At 34.7% G+C, this 15,093-nt stretch overlaps 1 protein-coding gene across 1 annotated transcript in view; it reads right to left on the bottom strand.

Annotated features, from left to right (window-relative positions):
• The window catches only part of tenm3 (teneurin transmembrane protein 3), a 294,739-nt gene extending 292,756 nt beyond the window's left edge, over positions 1–1,983 (bottom strand). Inside the window, 1 exon segment of the mRNA XM_048196721.1 lies at positions 1,171–1,983. The gene's annotated coding sequence lies outside the window, so the exon portion shown is untranslated.
• Between the last annotated feature and the right edge of the window lie 13,110 nt (positions 1,984–15,093).

Here is a 15,093-nt window from a genome sequence, read left to right as displayed (position 1 = left end):
AAATTCTGTGATTTGTCTAACATAAGTGACAAATAATTACATTTTCTCTGAAATATAAGAGAAAAAAAGTTGCTCAAAAAACACTCACATACACAAAGTCAAAAAAAAAAAAAAAAAAAAAAACTGCTGGAGAGTGTTTTGTGAAATCGCATTGTCTTATACTTCTGCAAAACCTCGTTTATATGAGAATATTTGTTCATGAGCGTCAGCTAACAATTTAAATGAATTCTGTTTTTAATCAAACAGTAAACAAGCTAAGAATAAAGCTGAAGCAAACATGAGAGAAGAACTTAATTCAAAGAAAAATGACCTTTACAGGTTTCCAGGAAAACAGCATCTTCAGTAAATGTGACTATGTAGGCTAGTAGTTTCCCACAGATAAAGCAGGTCCGTATGAAACACTCACAAACAATTTCAACATGTAATCTGAGCAGTGGGATATTGTAACAGTGTTCACAATGTCAATATAACTACTTCCATAATCTATATTTTTATTATCTTATTGCCATTGCTTGTAAAACACAATCTTACACAATTAGAAACAAAATGCAAATGAGTTCAAATGTATTTTTAAGTTAAAGATGCTAGTAGCACGACATTCTTGTTATTTGTTTTTATACCTATTTTTGCATATACACAACTTTATTTTTTTATCGTTTTCATTGATTTTGATGTCTTTATCATACACTTGCAGTATATTGTTCATTTTGAACGTCATTACTGTATATACATGCAACTTGTCAGAAGTGTTTAGCACACAATTTCAAGCTGTTCAGCTATACACATTTTAAATAGGACAGTGAAGTCAAACAGATTAAGTTAATTAAGCGACGGCGAAAGTCTGTGTGCCCTTGTTAGAAGTGAAGATTACATGCACCACACGTGAACATATTTACAACCTGTGTGCACCCTCTATGATTTACATTAACTGGCGCTTGCCTAAACTAAATGCTGAAAGTAATGTGGGGTATTTATGCGACGAACACATTTTTCCAGTATATCAATTTTAATATAACTAACAATAAAACAATAAATAAAACATGTCTTTAAATAAAAAAATAATTTAACCTGCCTCGAACTGTGTTATTCTCTAAAAAAAAAAAAAAAAAAAAGGGTAAAAGTATCAAGTACAAGAGCGCTCGCGCATGCTGAGGCCATCGGGACTCTTACCTGCTGTTGATGTGTTTCAGCATCCCATTGACAAAACTTCTACACGACACTAAACGACGGTCAACTTCTTCAGGGAATGACACAAAACAGAGAGATGTTTCTTTGCAAAACAAGTCCTCCTTGCTCGCTTCAAACAGCAACTCCCGTCCAAACGATAGTCCGGAGAGCGCGAGAGTCACTCAGATGTTGACAGATCTCCTTTCTGAATACACAGAGCAAACGGAGGTTGATCGGGGGTGATCGATGAGCCCAGCGCTCATGTGTGCATCTGCCGAATATCAGCCGTCGCCGTCCGGATACAGCGAGATACGGAGTTACACGAGCAGCCGCTGTTTCCTCACAGAGCTACAACAAAGCCGGGAGTGCGCGCGTGCATGTCTACCTGAAAGCGCTGCGAGAGTACAGATAATTCGCGCAAAAGTGTGTTTCCTCAGCTGTGGATCTGGCTCGGCTGTGGATGTGAAGCGCTACTGGTCCCCCCGCTGCGTCCAATCAGTGCGCTATGTGTCTGTACCCAGCACCGGATCAGTGATAAATGAAGGGTCATCCATGACTAACGCCGAACCCTGATGAATGACTTTCACAAGCTCCTCGTCATCATCGTTTCTCTGCTGATAGCGACTGTAAGCAGTTCGTGGGTTTGGCTCTGGTTTCACGTTTTCATTCGGGACGCGAAGTTTATTCTCACCGAGAAACAGCAGCACAGCGCTTGAAAGTGTTGTTATTTCGCATGCTAAAAGTTAACACTTCCCATAACAGAAAACATGGGGCGATATGACACCACAAAACAGTTCTATGTCCTGTATGATAAAAAATATCAAAATAACATTAAGTGTTAGGCTGTTTATTTTTCTTTTAAATTTATAGTACAAACAAAATGGCAGCAGCCAGAACTTTACTGTAGCCTATAAAAAAAATAAATAAAAATAAAAAAAAGTAATGATGTTACAAGTGGCATTTTGGTGGCATGCTACCTGATAATGCCTTTATGTTATTAAATTATTATTGTCAATAAATATGTTAATATACCGACCTATTTGAGCTATACTGAATCAGTTTCTAAAATAATGAACTTGTTATTTAACAATGAAACATGAGCTAAACAATACTTTACCTAATTAATAACTTCAAACAAAACATAAGTAAAATTATACATATAAATCTCTCTGTACAGACGGCAATTACAATGTTTACAGACGGTAAAAATGCATATACTGTCTTCTAACATAATTTTTAAGGCAATGTAGCTTACAGTTAATCAGTTATAAGGTTTTTATTTCATTTTAACATTCTATTTTGTTTATTACCTATTATTTTGTACAGTGCACCACTGACAGCCATATCTCTAAGATTCGCTAACCACCTCTCTTCTGATATAATGTCCATTTTGCAAAGTTTTATAGACGTATGTGATATTTATCAGTGTTTTCAAGAAGGTCTCTGAACAGCTGCCAATTCCGTTACATTTATGAAGCCACTGCAGGTGCATATTACAACAATACTGCCATAACCATCCTAAACCTTCCATTCAACGTATATTGCAAAATAAACCTCAATAAAGTGATATCATCCTGAGGGGGTTTATTTTCCCACAATGATCGTCAGACTGCTGCTTACCAAATAAATAAGTGGAAATGAAATATTGATCTGAATTTAAATGTTTTTATTATGTGAGGGGAAAAAATACCGCAGTGTTTAGGACAAGAGCACCGAACTTGCTTCACATCGGAGCCTCCGACCTGAAGATGAATGAAGAGTGCACAGACAGTCTTGTAAGTTAAAATTGGCATTGCCACTGAAGCAAACCTCCGATGCCCCCTGACCTCATCCACCTGCTCCAAGCACCTACAGTGGTGAAGTTCAAATATTTCCACAAAGTCCTCTGAAGCTTAGTAACTACAAAAGACTTTGAGTGAAAGGACCAGCAGCTGCAATTTTAGCAAGTTTTGGTGCCTGACCCGGCTTAACCCAGAGTGGTGTGCTTCTTGGTTAAAAACACCTGAAGAGATCCTCAGCTCCACACTTCATGCAGGCAGGAGAGCACTCAATTACCCTCTTCCAAACTCACGCAAATTCACTGCTTCCTTGTTTCTATGGCAGGTTTCTATTTTAGTATTAGCCGTGGAAAATGTTTCTTTCATTTACGCTTTCACACATTTTAAAGATGCCTTTGACTGTTTGGCCACAGAGGTCACAGCCTATTTGTAGCTCAATAGGCAGAACAAAACAAATAGTTTTTGCTTTAATAAGTAAAATGCACCCTTCGTTTATTTAGAAAGTTAGCAGTAATTCATGTGTCACATGCCAAGGAAGCCTGGCTTAAATGTGCTGAGCTAAATGAATGTAATCAGGTCTTCTCCTCAAGTTTCAGTCAGGATTAATTTCAGAGTTACTCTGTAAATGATATGAATTATTAATTTCGCTGACACCCAGAAGAACAAAAGTACAAGGGAGTGGTATGTCGGGGCAATTTCGGGCTTTTGCTGAAGGCTGTGGTATATTTTGAACATGGATGATGGTTTATCTTTGCACAAGAGGATGAATGACTATATAACACTCCTGTGCAGAAATTAAATCATAAAAAATGGAAATTTTATTCTGTAATTCCAGATTTAATGCATAATGAAATTGTTCTAAGGAGGATTTTCATATTACTAGGGGCCTATTTTATATCATTTATTTTTTAACTTTCCCCATAGTATTCTTAGTATTCAAATACAAAAAAATAAACAAGTAGTAATAATTCTCTTTGTCAGTAAATGTGATGCAAGCAAGTAGCAACATATATCCCAATATTAAGAAAACACTCTCAAACCATACATTTGTATCATATGCTCTATAAATTATGTTAAATTAATATTAACTCAAGCCCAGAAGGAATTAGCATGCGCAGAACTTGGCAGACGTATGCAGAATGAACAATTTCATATATCCCCTGCAACTTACTATCTTAATAAATATCCTAGATCACTTGAGCTATTGGACCATTTCATTGTAGACAGCATATATATATTTTTTTTACAAATGAAAACAAGGCTGTGAGGGACAGTCTAAAGTTTTCCTGAGATTTTTGTCGCCAATTTTTTTTTGTTGCATTTTGCATTATACTCTGTTGCAGTATTGATCGACTACTTCTATCCCTCACAGCTTTAATTTGTGAAAAAAATGCCATATACACTGAATAAGGTCTTTAGAAAGCTAGCACAATTAGCTTAGTTTTACACATTTTAAAGCGTTTAAATCTGTTATGCATAATTCTAAAGATTTTGCACAAAAATATGTGAATAAAAATAATAATAATAAAAAAACAGATTCTGCCCATATACATAATATATAAGAGTATGTGGAAATCTTTAAATCATTCATAAAGAGCAACCCATTTAGACATTGTAAACAGAGTTTTCTCTTCGATTGCTCAGAATATCTTGTATCAATTGTTGGCCAAATTCAACATCGGAAACTTCACTTACGTTCAGACTCTGAATTAGGAGCCACTTTCAATAAGAAGAATGGATATTTTGCTCTTCAGACCAGACTTCCCATTTATCAAAATCAATCCACATGGAGCCTCTTCTCTAAACACAAAGGGAACTAAATTTTCAATGAAGTGAAATGTTAACAAGGTAATCAAAACAAAAGTGTTGTAGTGCCGTTCGTGTAGATGTGGGGTGGAGGTGGGGGGTCCGGTGATAAAATAGGTAAATAAATAAATAAGAGGAGGAAAGATAAAAGGACCCCTGGTGTTCTAGATGAGCTCCAACCAAACAGAAATCATTCATACCATCTGTGAGATAAACCCAAAATTAACATCATCAAAGTGTCTCATCTCCCCCTGCTTTCACCCTTCATCACTTCCTCTCTAACTCACTTTTTCTCTTTCTCCCACTGCAGGACACAAACACCCCCTAACACACAGCCCTATTTTCCACCCACACTGAAACATGCCCACCGTCCAACCCGCAGACGCGCACGCACTCTCACACACCTGGGGGTCCAGATTGGAGAAACATATTCCAGGATGCAGATCCATTCACCTGCTGCACAGAACAAGTGAACACACATACAAAAGATCTACTTTTCAACTGGTTTTGTAGTTTTCAACCTGGGACTAAAATTATATATATATATATATATATATATATATATTGGCAAAATGAGTCAGAATGAACAAATTTATTATGTTCACATTCTCTGTTAAAAAAACCTTCAAAACAATGATTTGTAGGAATCAGACAAATGAATGAGCTACACCTGTCGATAGAGTCAGATATCATTAGATGTTGTTTTAGCAATGGTATAATGAACAGATATAATTATTTCTCATTCTCTTTTTTAGAATATAGTATTGAAAAACAGAAAAAAGCGACTTCTAGTCTAAAGTGTCAAGTATTTAGTGAACTCCCCTTACACTTGAGCAATAGAATGAAAATGAAATGAATGAAAAGGACTGAAAGGCCAAGAAAACTTTCAAAATATGATGAGAAGTTTCTTAGATTTTCTTCTTTGAGAAACTGGAAGAAGTCCAGGAGGTCACACTAAATATCGATTTTTGCTTAAAGAAGACATTTTGTTCTGATTTTTTTTATTTTATTTTATTATATTTGAAGTTTATTACATTTTTATTACATTTTTTATTACATACAAATGGATGTTTATTAAAACATTGCTAAAACAACAAAGCTGGTGGTGGCCTTTTGCACAGTACTGTATGTATATATATATATATATATATATATATATATATATATATATATATATATATATACAGTACTGTACTGTATATAGATTTTCTTCTCAAAGAAGGAAAAAAAAAAAAAAAAATATATATATATATATATATATATATATATATACATATACACACACACACACATTAAGAGGCAATACTTAACATTGATAATAATAATAATAGTCTTGTTACTTGAACAAAAAATCAGCATATTAGAATGATTTCTGAGAGACCAAGTGAACTGAAAATGCAGCTTTGCCATCACAGAACTAAATAACATTTTTAAATATATTAAAATACAAAACACCTATTTTATATTAAAATAATATTTCAAAATATAATTGTCATTACTGTATTTTTGCGCAAGTCACAATCCACCAGTTGAAAAATAAACTAAAGAAGAAGACGGAGGATGCGCATTCTTTCCTACTTCTTTGGTGCTGGCTCAATGTGTGTTTAAGTATGTGTGTGAGAGAGAGAGAGAGACGGCTGCCGCTTGGTCAGTGCCTCTGGGGCGGCCTCGAGTGGGCAGCAGATGCTGGCAGTGACAGACCCTGACTTCGCTCCATGCTTGACTACATACAGAGCCGTCCACATCCTGTCCCTGAGTGTCCACAAATGCAAAACTTCCCTCTTGTCCTGTACGCTGACAGACACTCAGCTGGCAAGCACAACTCACTGCACCAGAATAGGAGATTAGAAGCAGATATCCACACAGAGGCGCTGAGCTCTGCGTGTGATGGCTATGCTGATACAATTCTACCTGCTGCACAACAGCGACACGACACACAGAGTAAATAGTCCATAATACATATTACTATATATCTGCGTCACTCGTTCCTTCACACACGTGCCCCGTTCTCTCTCCTAATTATTATCTGGAGCTCTGCCATCAGAGTGGATGTGTGGGAGTGTCTCAGTTTGGCATATGTACGCTAGGACGGTGCACTGATAGTGCTGCACCGTGAGGCAGTGAGAAATAGCCCTCCCCCCACCTCCATGGGAGCATCCCTCACACGGCCACTGAAGTGTTAGGACGAGTCAATGTCATCTCTTTCTCTCTCTCTCTAGGCTGTGAGGTCCCCCTCATCTCCAGCCAACTAGGGCATAGAACTGGAAACCTCCAGATGTGTCACGTGACCACTGGGCGCTGCAGATGCACATCGCTGGTTCACTACGGGGGGCTACGTGTGTTCATGTGCCAGAGAAGCTTGCAGAACGCACTGTACACAATACCATGTAAATAATACTGGTATAATTGCGTACATGAAATGAGAATTGAATACATGATGTTTACATATATGTTGTGAATGCGATAAAGAGTGTTTTTTGATAAGATGTGTAGCAGACGGTGGGTGCACGAGAGCTTCCATGCAGACAGATGGATAAAAAAAGTGTTTGTGTGCATTTACAAAACATCAACATTCATATTATTTTCCACTCGGAATTGAAACAAAACTGCCAACAGAAAGCATCTGTAGTCATCTGCAAAACATACTGTAATAATTAGAAAAGAGGGAAGGTTGCAACTTCAGCTGCACAAACAGTAGGGATTTAACTTCTTGTTTTTCCTTTATTTCTGTGGTTGGACTGTAAAGGTGTGTAGTCAACACATTTTGCCATAGCTAACTTTGTATAAAGTTGTCTAAAGATAAAGTTTTAATTTTATTAATGGGTATTGTTAAGAGAAGCGATCTGGGTCAGAAATTTGTGATCGTTGTGGTTATCATCAGTAGTGGAAAGCACATCAACAATGTTGTCTCTAGTTTTCTTTTGATTGTCTACAGCTCGATATATCTTCCAAAAACAAAATTCAAAATTCATGTGTTGCCCTTTCACAGCACCTCAAGTACACAGAAGAAAAAAATTTAAAAATTGCCTTTTTTTTCTTGTTACACAACAGAAAAAAATATTTTTTCCCCATTAAGACTTCCATACTATACACCTTTGTATTTAATGTGAAAATGCTGCTGCTTTATATATATATATATATATATATATATATATATATATATATATATATATATATATATATATATATATATATATATATATAAAACCCATCGGATGTCGCGATGGAATTTCAGTAAATATTAAAGTAAAAATAAACCAAATAACATGTAGAATGAAGGTGTATTAATGCGAATTTCCCGCCAGTCCTGTATAAAATACGGCACGCAAAGATTTTCTTTTCAAATACAACGTTATCATGGGAAGGTGAAGCACAAGAGAACAACGGAGCTATGATTAACATACATGTTCTAATTATGTGTTTATGAGAGGTTGAATTCAAATATTGCCAAACTGCCCATACTACTTCAGAATAGGATGTCTACTTCATAAAATGTATGAAAATATGGAAATATATGGTTCAGATTACTCAAATAAAGAGTGGCACCCTTAAATTGTCAGATATGGAGCTTGAGTGTCATCTAGTGAAACAGTTTGGTACTGCGCAGAAACAAAATCTTACTGAAAGCTCATTTTTGAAATATTTCAACTTCAAATTTGGAATGTTGACTTTTTGGCTTTTATTTTCTTGCAGTTTAAGAGTAAAACATGCTTTGTAATATATTATTATAAAATAAAAAGAATTATATTTTTACATTTTCATAAAATTAATCTTCTATAACTTTTTTTTAAATTTAACTTTCATAATTTATTTCACTTCTACAATAATCTGACAAGTGTCTTCTTTATAGTGTAGTATATGTAGTATGTAGTATACTACAGTGTAATTAATTTATGAATTAATTAATAACATTACAAATAGACAATATATATATATATATATATATATATATATATATATATATATATATATATATATATATATATATATATATATATATATATGTATAGTCTATTTGTATATGTGCATATATATATATATATATATATGGTATTGTGATGGGTTTTCGCATATATATATATATATATATATATATATATATATATATGCACATATACAAATAGACTATATATATATATATATATATATATATATATATATATATATATATATATATATATATATATATATATATGGTATTGTGATGGGTTTTCGCATATATATATATATATATATATATATATATATATATATATATATATATATATGCACATATACAAATAGACTATATATATATATATATATATATATTGTCTATTTGTAATGTTATTATTTAATTAATAAATTAATTACACTGTAGTATACTACAAACAAAATGGGTTGAAAATGGACAAACCCAGCGACTGGGTTGTTTTGTACTGTATTGCTTGCTTAAAATGAACCCACAACATGTTTGGAAATTAATTTTAAAATAATAATTAATCAAATTGCTTATTAACAATTTTTTACCTTTTGTTTATTATTGTTGCCTCAGTAATTATGTGTCTGATTTTTAATTTCAACCTATTTTGGGTTCATTTTAAGCCAGCCATATAGTAATTTTTAAACAATAGTAGGGTTACATAAAAGGCAGTGGCTATTTGCACTAAGTGTATATAGCAATAGATGTTATTTAGACCAAGTGAAAATAGCATATTTTCTTAGCGATAGATACACTAAGTGAAAATAGCAATATATTTTATTTACACTCATTTAAAATAGCAATATATTCTATTTACACTGTGACAATAGCAGCATTTTCTTAGCTACTGTAAGATGAAAATACTAGGTTAAAATAGCGATAGATTATATTTACACCATGTAAAAGTATCAGTTCTTTGCAATAAGAGTAAACAGTAATTAGATGCTATCTATACTTTATATTGGCAGATACTACTGGCAGATACCTCAGTATTTTTGTACATGAACAGGATGCAATAATATCATTGAGTGTAAATGATTATATTTATTAAAAATATTAAATGAATGCTGTCTTATTGGGGGAATAAAAAAAACCCTCCCTACGCCTTCCCCTAACCCTACCCAATAAACACTTTTAATATTATTAAACACTTGTTCGCAGTTTATTTCCACTTTTAGAACATTATTTTCATTTTTATTGAAAAATAAATGCGAGCTCAGCAAAAGGCGTATTCGAACCTGCATCGATCGCATTCTAAAAAGCCAGGTTTGCGAGCCTTGCTCGCTACTGTTGTGCCACTGAAGATACTGAATTTCATGCATCTTTTTTAAAACTCGAGTGGCCCAACCAGACATTGGTGGGCAGAGCTAGTGTAAATAGCGTTTGCCAACAAGGGAGGCTATTTGCACTTAGTGTAAATAGACACTCCGTAAATAAAACTGCCCAGCACGTCGGGCAACCATTTAACCCAACCGCTGGATTTGTCCATTTTCAACCCAACTTGGGTTGTTTTTAACCCAGCCTTTTTTTTTTTAGAGTGTATCATATCATATTAAAACATGTGATAATATTATTCATGAGCTAAGCTTTTGCCATGTCATGTCATCAAAACCAGCACATTTGAAAACTTGCCATCCATGTATGAAGTCATATGTTATTTTTTAGGAGCTCTATGTATTCTTGTACACCTATTCAGTTTACCAAACTGAGCTTTTTAATAATACGCTTGTAGTGGGCAGAGAAAATAGTGTTTCATGACTACATTCACTCTCCCAACACAAGCGGCTGCCCTGTGCGCTTTAGCCGTACTGCTCCATGTATCATGCACAAGCCATGATGAATTCATTCCCTTTATTCTCTGACCTCCATCAATTTGACAATATCACACCATATTTCATGGCTGACCCCATCTGCAGATATGGGTCCATGCTGTACCTACAGCTGAATTGAGCAGAGCAACAAGAGCAGCTGATTAATTTAACCTATTCCTGCTCTACCTGCCACGTGTTATGGACGGCACTAGATGGAATGCATCCATTCTCACTTTCTTTTTTCCTCTTAGATTGGTGTTGAGATATTGAAACTCTTGGACAATGATTCCAGTCTCTCCCTTTGACCTGCACAGCTTTTTCTGTTCCTCTTTTCCCACCCCTAGAGACGTTTTTTTTTCGTTTTGTTGTGCTTTGATACTTGATTGGATTTTCTGTTTGATTGTTTTTTTTTTCTGTATATTGAGGTCTTGCTCTCTTTCAACTGTCTGCATCACACTTTGTTCTTCATTAACCTGTGCAATCAATATAGCGTCTTAGAGTCAATCCATATGTAGCCTAATAAAGAATACAGTCAAGTTCAGGCGAGTCTTTCCACTTTGAGATTCTCAGTGTCACTTTATGACTGAAGGAACTAGTTCAGCCAAGATACATGGGGGTTTGGCTGCTAACAGCTATCTGTGGCATTCCTGTAAGATTTGTCACAATGAACAGTTCACACTCGTTCACACTAAGCTGGTAGCAACAATTCACAAGAAGGTCAAACATACACAAAATACACGTATATACACGCACCGAATCAGACTTGAGAAGTTGTGACAACACAAACACGATTAAAGAAAATCAGACAAGACACACACACAAACACACACACACACACACACACACACACACACACACACACACACACACACACACACACACACACACATCAGGGGGATTCCAACCTAGGGTGGGCCTATTATGCGATAGGGGCAATGCGAAAGTGCCAGCAAAGTGAGTGATGAGCATGTGGGAGATCATGTGTGTGTATCAAAGGCCAGCCTAAACACAGGAAGTAGAAGCACAAATCATCTTTTGCCATCATAAACTGATCTCATCTCAACTCTGAAACCTAAAGAAATGACTTCACAGACTGGACCAGCACTGTTTGTGTTTAAGCAGACACAATAAACCACTTTCCATTTACAGTAGTGATGCCATTGAGATTGGAGGGTAAGTGCTCACCCTGTTTATACATCTGTGGGAAATAGGATATAGTGAGGCTTGCGGAAAAAAGAAAGAAGTTAAATAGCCAAAGTAATAATGCATATTAATATTATAAAATAATGCATATTATTAATATTAAATACTACATTATTTTAGTTTTTGTACTACTGCTGCTGCTGCAGCTACTACTACTACTACTACTACTATTATTATTATTGATGTATTTAATCATCAAATTTTTAATTTAATTTAATTTAATTTAATTTAATTTAATTGGCATATTTTAATGTCTATCACACAATCCTTCTTCTAAAGATTTGTTGATTCATTTTTGCATTCATCTGTTTGAATAAATACTGTACAAAGACATGATTAAAACTTCAGTGGTTGATGATAAATGAACCATACATGATGTGAACTCAGCAACTAATCAAACATTTAATGTGCTCCATTCTGTTTATGATTTTTGGCTGCAAAAAAAAATTGTATAAAAAAAATTCTTCCAAGTATGTGCATTGAATTCATTAGATTTAATTTGCCATGCTTCATTTAATGACAAAAGACGAATTATGTCAAACACTGTTGGACTGGAATAACGTTCTGCTTTCAGGTAGGATATTATCTGAGGCATTATGACCGTTTACGAACTATTACTTAATTGATAAAAAGCACTGTAATCTTTTTCCTCTTAAAATAATTGCCATGTACCGCTATAGCTGTCGGCGTCAGTCTCTACATAGACAATCACAAGCCCAGACCACCAAGTGGGAGTTTGACTGACACTTTTGAAGAGGAACACACATTTGATTCTTTAAAAAGAAAGGTATAAAGTTTCTGTTTAATTTTCCCTGTGGAGAAGCTTACTTTCTAAAAGGGGGATTTGAAAAGGCGAAAAAAAAAAAAAAAAAAAAAAAAAAGTGGTGGGAGCCAAGAAGAAAATGGAGATCACATTATTACAACTCACTTATGCCGTGCCATGGTTTTAATTTTGGAGCACAAACAACAGGTCGGCAAAATAAAACAACAGGGTTGTGGAAAAAGGGATCCCATTAAAGTGAGTTGGCACAGAGTGTAAAAGGAAAATGTTGTAATGATTCAACTCATATGGTGCTATGCAGTAATAGATGACTGGAAGCATTTTGCTTGAGGAGAGAGTAATCACTAGCAGGTACGCACTGGCGGTGATGTCATTCCACAGAGGGGCTGTTGTAGGGAGAGAGAGGGGTAATTCGATGCATACACTGTGGCTGAGGGATGACGCTCCAGGTTTAGCCCCATAGGTAAAGGCCTACATGGGTGCTACATGGATCATCTTACTAAAAGCGCTGCGTTTATCGCTACGAATCTGGCCATCCTGGGTCTATTGCTCGTAGGAACCCTGAGAGGTTCTTGGTGACGGAGCACCGGATGACCTTTCAAGCTACATGCCAACGAATGAAAGATGCAATCTGCCACCTGCTGACGTGATATGTCTCATTATGTTAATGCAGGGCTGTTCTCAGTCTCCTGTGACAGAGATGACTTTCGACCTAGTTTTAAGATGCTGGGTAGAGCCCTTCAGATTCTACGTATATTGGGCCTACTTCTGTCTAACAGAGGATGAATATTACCTGCTGAAAGCCTATTATTAGGGTGTTCATACATTTGAATTTGACTCTGAATAGGGACAACTCGCTCATCTGCTATCAAACACTAATGTAAAGTCACCGGAGATATCTCTCTCCCTCTCTCATTTTTTTCTTTTTCTTTTAATTTATGGGCTTTTAGCCTTTACTTTATAAGACTTAGAGCTGACATAAAAGTGTATGTATAGAGAGAAGAAGTGGGACAACGTAAGTCAGACTTAAACCTGGGTCCCCGTGAGAACGTGGCTCTTTGCATAAATGTATATATGTGTTGTGTGTGTGCTCTAAATATCCATTTTATTAATCAACAATGAATAAATTAAGTAATATATATACACACATAAATTATTACATTAATTGTTTTTTAATATAATAAAAAAAAAAAACAAATATACTAAAAGTGAAAAATAAATATACTAAAATATATTTCAAATAAATACATAATACTTATATATATGTACTTAGTAAAAATACCCTGCAATATACTTTTGGCATACTAAACTGATATACTTAAAGTCTGCTAAATTGGAACAACTAATTTTGTATTTAATGCACTTTAATTGTGCAGAAGTAGTGTTGAGGTCCAACTAAAGATATACTTAAGTATATTTGATTGTGCTAAAGTGGAACTATTGCAAGTATACTAAATATCTTGCATTTAAAGACTAATATTATTCAAAGTTCAAACAATCCTTATCAAGATTGACACTAAAACACATTATAGGCTTAATATGTGACTCTGGACCACAAAACCAGTTATAAGGGTATTATTTATTTATTTATTTTTTTAAATTGAGATTTATGTATCATCTAAAAGCTGGAAAAATAAGCTTTCCATTGATGTATGGTTTGTTAGTATATGACAATATTTGGCCAACTATTTGAAAATCTGGAATCTGAGGGTGCAAAAAATCAAACTATTAAGAGTCCTTAGCAATGCATATCCACTCACAAAAATAAATTTTTGATATATTTACGGTATCATGGAACATGATCTTTAGTTAATATCCTAATGATTTTTGGCATAAAAGAAAAATCGATACTTTTGACCCATACAATGTATTGTTGGCTATTGCTACAAATAAACCTGTGCAACTTATGACTGGTTTTGTGGTCCAGGGTCACATAAGAAATGCACGGTGCACAAGTAGTACGCCAAATAAAGTTTGATTATAATTTTTATATCAGTAAGTCTCAAGCGAAATGTCAGTAAATATGTTAATACATTTGAACTATACTTAGTATGAAATAAATGTATTTTAAATATATTACTTTTTTTACTAGGGTATGTGTGCAAATTCTAAAGCAAACAACAACAAAAAACATATTGAAAAAAAAAAAAAATTTATATGCAAGACATCCTAGAAAACGTCAAGTTTCATGCTAACATTTGCTTACGAGGCTGTTTCAGGAATTATTGACTGAGTTTTGCTCACTCTCTGAGGATATCTGGGCCTCTTACAGATTCAGTGTATATGAGTGAAGGTTTGTTTTTACTGATAAAAGTAAAAACAAACAAACAAAAAAAAACAATCTTATCTAATTACACAATATTTCTCTGACTTGGCTTCACGGCTCATGTAATGTGACTCATTCCCTCTGTCCCATGTGGAACAGCTTTGCATGTGGTTTTCATAACTCAACACCTTTAGAGAAACAACCCGTGTGATCTGTTGGGAAGCCAAAGTGACAGCTAACAAAAAGGAGAGTTTTTGTCTCCATGAGGAAATGATTAGTATTTACTGAGCTGCCTTGAGGGTGTAATTGACCACTGGAGT

This window comes from Megalobrama amblycephala, linkage group LG7 (assembly GCF_018812025.1).
Source record: "Megalobrama amblycephala isolate DHTTF-2021 linkage group LG7, ASM1881202v1, whole genome shotgun sequence".
NCBI lineage: Eukaryota > Metazoa > Chordata > Actinopteri > Cypriniformes > Xenocyprididae > Megalobrama > Megalobrama amblycephala.
Note: the sequence above shows the minus strand (reverse complement) of the source record. Positions and strands in the feature narration are given on the sequence as shown.